Below are 6,237 nucleotides of genomic sequence, written 5' to 3'. Positions count from 1 at the left end.
CCAATTTATTCCCATGCCTGTACTGAAGAAAAGGAATGCCATTAGATGTATCTATTTTCCCATGTTGTTCCTTTCCTTCACTTCAGATAAGTACTCTGAAAAGTCAAGCTGGAAGAAGTTAGAGTTTTGGGGTTGAGGCCATAGCATTTGTAGTCTATATTAGTCAAGGCTGCAGTGACAACAAAACCATAAAATCTCTAAAATCTTTTTTTTAAAGATTTTATTTGTTTATTTTTAAAGAGAGGAGGAGGGAGGGAGGAAGAGAGGGAGAGAGACATCTATGTGTGGTTGCCTTTCGTGCGCCCCCAACAGGGGACCTGACCCACAACCCAGGCACATGCCCTGACTGGGAATTAAACTGGCGACCCTTTGGTTCACAGGCCAGCACTCAATCCACTGGACCACACCAGCCAGGGCAAAACTGCTAAACTCTTAATGGATTAACACAACAGAAGTTTGTTTCTTGCTTTCAGAAACTTTGATGCACATCTCAGGACTCCTCACGGCCACTCTCCCTGACGCGTTGTCAGCTGGATCCAGGCTTTGTTTCTGTTTGGAGACTGGCCCTGTGTTCTCACCTCGTGGCTTCCAGAGCTGCCACTCTCCAATGCCTCAGCTCAGAAGTGACACACAGATTTCAGTGTGATGACCCGAAATAAAAAAAAACAAATTATGACCAAGTGACAAGTAAGCTGGTATTATTTACGAGTCAGTAGTCTGTGCTTTATCAACAAAAGACTTCAACCCTGGTTCCATTATTCTGGGGTCTGCTTTGAGCCCGGGCAGGAGCAATATCCCTCTGAGTGAGGGCTGCCTCAAGGTTGGACTTCCAAAGTTCTGAGTTGGAGGGGATGAAACAACCCTCCGAGCAGGTGCCTGGTGCTCCCATAAAATGTTGAAAGCGCACTGACAGCTGGATTTATTTATACCTTTTCAAACAAAAGAACTTTGCTGAACTCAGCTATAGGGACAAAAGGTGAGTAAGGCATTTTGCTGCTTCTGGAAACAGCCTGGTCCCTGGCTCTCTGATCTCTGATTTTAGAGCTCAGCTCTGACCTTTGCACTTCTCCCTTGATTTAGAGGACTTGTAAAGTCTCTCTCTCCTGGTTTGCTTGACTCATCTTCACCTTCAATTCTTGGCCTTGCTAATTTTCCCAATTTGGGGGGTCCCCACAACTTTTGGTGAGAAGCAAGCTCAATTGGCCCCTGTCTCAGGGAACCCCGTCGGCCTGGCTGAGCCCCGGAAACTCCCTCCCAGCGTGGCCCCAGGAGGCTCAGTCTGTTGGTAGCTGGTGGCGGTGTTGAGTGTGAATGCCACGTGTCAGCCAGGCTGCCTGTGTCAGAATCCTGTGTCTGCCACTTACTGGCCGAATGACCTCAGTCAAGACACTGAGCCTTTTTGTGCCTGAGCTTTCTCATTTGGAAAATGAGAAATAACAATAAGAGTACTAGCCTCATGGGATTATTATGAGGTTTAAACAAGGATTAAGTTAAATGAGTAAACATGCATAGGACAGTGCCTGGCCTATAGTAAGTGCTTAGTGATTTAATCTGTCATTACTTATTATTTACAATAAATGAGCCCTGGGGGCACAAGGAGGGAAGCAATTAATTTGGTCCAAGACAGCTGGGAAAAGCTCCATAGAAATGATGATAATTGAACAGAGTTCAGATCGATGAGTGATTTCACAGAGGAGGGCTTGGAGGGAGGGCAGTGTGAGATGAGAAACAGATGCAAAGACTCAGGCAGTTGAATATGGCAGGAAGTTCACTATACATGCCCCGTGTGCTAAATGGTGAGGGTTGGAGAGCAGAGGCATCAGGCTGGAGAGCTGGGACGAGGGGTTACTGACAAGGACTTGAATGCCAAACCAGTAAGCTGGTACCTTTCTCCTAGGTAACAGGAAGCCAACAATCACTTTTAGGCAAGGAAGTGATTTGGTCAGGTTTGCGAGATCACAATGGCTGTAGTGTGAAGGGTAGGTTGCAGTGGGCTGGAGTGCTGGCAGGGAGTGGCATCGAGGATTGGGATTTCATTAAGCCTGGGGGAGAAATCACATGAGAACTTTATAATGGGCCATTAATAATGCCTGCTCTCCCTTTCCCTATTTTCCTGTTGGGTTTTTGGTGTATGAGGTGTTAGTTTTGGGTCTAGTGTTGGTTGTTTGTCTTTGCTTGTTTATTTTGTCTTTCTGTTATTTATATGTTATGTTCCAAAAGCATTATATGAAAAAGTTAGTCCTTATACTAATAATTCATAGCATAATTCCAAAACACTGCTTTCTCTCCACTCACCTACTATGTCAGTCAACTTGAAACCTTCTACAGCCATTGTAGACCGACAGGTTAAAACATGTTTGACACCACAGCACTGTGGCTTTGAGTGTGCATAGGCTTCAGTGGCCCCTGAATTTAGCCCTTCCTCTGCTTCGCTTGTCACACCATTAGCGGTGTCCCTGGGTGAGTGACCTAGGGTTACAGATTAAATTTTAAAACCCATCTCGGCATTTTTCTGCTTGCATTGGTTGGACTTAGCCTGAGATTTCATTAAGTATTTAATTGTATTTGGTTTGCTGCAGGGTAAAGTCTAAAAGAACTCCAAATGGTCTTTTATTTTCACAGTTCACCTGTACTTTTTGTTATTCTCAAATAAAAGGCTCCTGCCTTCAGACACAAAGTTATTTCAAGAATTTCACTATCGTATGCCCTCCTCAAGTGTTTTGAATTATGTTACCTGCAAAACTAATCCATCGAGAGCTTTGTAAAAACCCTGCACAGGTCTGGAGAGTGTCCAATTGGACTTTGCAGCTGTATTCCCTACCCACCTCATCCCTTCATTTATAAAGCTCATGTTTTTTAATTTTTTCCCTTGCTTTGTACATCCTGAAAAAGTAGCAAAGCTACCCATGGTTTTAGAAATTTCTTTTCTCAGAGGTTAGAGCAAAAGCCTACAAAGATAGAAGAAAACCCTGACAGAGATCTTTATTTTAAACACATTTTTATTTGGCTGAGAATCAGGTTTCCTTTTCATTAATACTTAATAAAAGGTTTTTAGAGTTGACCAGTTTGTCCCTCTTAGAAACATTCTTCTTCATTAAAAAGTCCTTAGAAATGTTCAGCCCAGCCTGAATAGTAATCAGGTACGTTTTGCTTGAGTCTACAGGGTAGGAGAAGGTCATTGGTATTGCGACCAAAGTAGTTCCTCCAGGCGCAATTAATTAACCTGGTGAAACCCATTGCCAGAAGTGGCTTCCCCCTTCCCCTCCCCCTTCTCTTGAAGGATGACTGGGTTTTTCAGTGGGCTTTCTGGAAGACCTCCAGTTGACACAGAAGACTTCTTTGCTGTAGTAGCTTTTGTGAATCCCTTTGGGTGTGCCAGAAAGATCCAAGAAATTAAATATTATCTGTGCCTCCAAAGCCAATAGGGGTCCCACTTAAATTTTCTTTTCTTTACATCTGCATTGCCGTTGTTCCTTAGAAAAGAACTCTTAGCTTACTTCCAACCAGCCTCTGCAGGGTTCTGGAAAAGTATAAGAGCTGTCCTCAGATATTTGAAAGTCTATCAAGTGGAGGAGTATTGAATGTATTCAATATACAGCTCTGAGTGACAATACTAGTAAAAGTAGGTAAAACATGCCAGGAGGCAAAGTTTCCCGGTTCTTCAGATAGGTGAATGCTAATGGGCGGTGGGATTGGAGTGGGCAAGTTTTCGGAGTTAAGTAAATTAGGAAATGCTGTGTTAGTACTGTTAAACAGATTTCCCTATCAAAGCTAATGAGCATTGTAATTATCCAATAAAAGCACATAATATGTGCTTATTTGACCATGGAATATTTTCCATGGAACAGCTTAAAGACCATATGCTCTTCACTGGAGCACTAAGAAAGTGCTACTGCCTAACATGAGAATAAATCTTACTATTATAAGTTAGAAGTCTTAGACGTGTGTTCTAACTGCAATCAATGGCTGTGGGGCCTGAACACAAATATAAACTAAACATCTTGGGATTAAGTTTATTTGTAAAACAGGAAGTAGACCTGATTACCCTACTGGCTCTAAATCGCTACGTGTGGCATTGGAGCTTATTAACCCTCCCGTCTGTTGAGGCGTTCACATCTGAATCAGACCCCATTTGATGACAGGCACGTAGCAGAAGGCGTTTGCCCTGGTTGTAAAGCCTTTATCAGCACACCACCTCTAGAACCGGGACAAAGGCTGTTTTTAGGAGTTTCTCTTCTGAAGCTAGTTGTATATGGCATTGTCAATGTTCCTACTGACAATGAAGCTGCAAAATGAAGTTAATAATAGTTCTGGTTATACTGCTAGATAATTGGGACTTTAAATGCTTACTAAATAATGAAAGATAGGTTCAGAGATATACATTATTTTGTTAGAATATGGCTATTATGGTGATAATATGGTGACTCATTTTAGTTTGGAATTTCAAAGACTAGAAGAGTTTGTATTATTAACATCTATAGGAGTTAAAAACTAAGTATCATGGTATATTTAAAATTAGGTTCTTTGCAGCCACGTGTAATGGACATTTAGAATGGGGGAAACAACATGGAAAATTCATGTTTTACAACAGAGGCATTTTATCTCCTTGTGTAAGTAAATCCAACCTAAAGTGCCTCTTAACTCTTCCTCAAAAACTGCAGGGGACAGGATTTTAATCAGCAGTGAGTGCCATGAATATCCCGCAGTTGCCAGCAGAATGAATATGCTCTTTTTTTTTAAAGATTTTATTTATTTATTTTTAGAGAGGGAAGGGAGGGAGGGAGGGGGAGAGAGAGAGAGAGAGAGAGAGAGAGAGAGAGAGAGAGAGAGAGAGAAAGAGAAATATCAATGTGTGGTTGCTGGGGGTTATGGCCTGCAACCCATGAATGTACCCTGGCTGGGAATCGAACTTGGGACACTTTGGTTCCCAGCCCGCACTCAATCCACTGAGCTATGCCAGCCAGGAGAATGAATATGCTCTTATATTGCAAGTGAGCATCTGATGTGTGAGACAGAGGTTACAGTCACGTTCAACCCACCACTGAGCACTTCCAACCATCTCTTGGCTATTACTTTTTTTTTTAAGAGTCTGTTTTTTAGAGCGATTTTAGGTTTACAACAAAATTAAAAGGGTGGTACACAGATTTAACCCCCCTACCCCCACATTTGTGTAGCCTTTCCATTATCTACATTCCCTCCCAGAGTGGTAGACTTGTTACCAAGCATGAAACTACACTGACACATCATAATCACCCCAAGTCCACAGTTTACATTAAGGTTCATTCATAACTTGCACATTCTATAGGTTTGGACAAATGACATATATCCATGATAATAGCATACAGGGTATTTCCACTTTTCTAATAATCCTCTCTGCCTACTTGTCTTTCCCCACCCCTCCATCACCTGTCAACCACCTATCCTTTCATTGTCTCCATAGTTTTGCCCTTTCCAGAATGTCATATAGTTGGAATCATGCAGATTGTAGCCTTTTCAGATTGGCTTCTTGAATTTAGAACTATACTTTTAAAGTTCTTTAATGTCAGTTCATGGTTTGACAGTTTGTTCCTTTTTAGCACTGAGTAGAATTTTATTATTCCATTGTCTGGTTGTACCACAGTTTATTTATCCATTCACTTAGTGAAAGATATCTTTCTTGGTTGCATACAAGGTTTGGCAATGATGAATAAATCTTCCACTTACAGCTATGTGCAAGTTTTTGTGCAGACTTAAATTTTCAGCACTTTTGGGCAAATACCAAGGAGAGCAATTGTTTGACAATATGTAAGTGTATGTTTAGTTTTATAAGAAACCTCCAAACTGTCCTCCAAAGTGGCTGTGCCATTTTGCATTCCCACCAGCAGTGTATGAGATTTTCTGTTGTTCACATCCTTGCCAACATGTGGTATTGTCTGTGTTATGGATCTTGGTCATTCTAATAGGTGGATAGTGGTATATCACTGTTATTATAATTTGTGTTTCCCAGATAATGTGTTGTATGGAGCATCTTTTGCTTACTTGCTGTCTGTATATCTTTTTTGCTGAAGTGTCTGTTAAGGTCTTTGGCCCATTTTTAAATCAGGTTGGTTGTTTTCTTAGTGCTGAGTCTTGAGGGTTGTTCGTATATTTTGGATACTAGACCTTTATCAGATATTTCTTTTGTGAATATTTTCTCCCAGTGTGTGGCTCATTTTCTCATTCTCTTGAAAACGTCTTTTGTAGAGCCCAAGTTTTTAG

Source organism: Phyllostomus discolor, chromosome 2 (assembly GCF_004126475.2).
Source record: "Phyllostomus discolor isolate MPI-MPIP mPhyDis1 chromosome 2, mPhyDis1.pri.v3, whole genome shotgun sequence".
NCBI lineage: Eukaryota > Metazoa > Chordata > Mammalia > Chiroptera > Phyllostomidae > Phyllostomus > Phyllostomus discolor.
The sequence above is the reverse complement of the archived record's forward strand: the minus strand, read 5'-3'. Positions refer to the sequence as shown.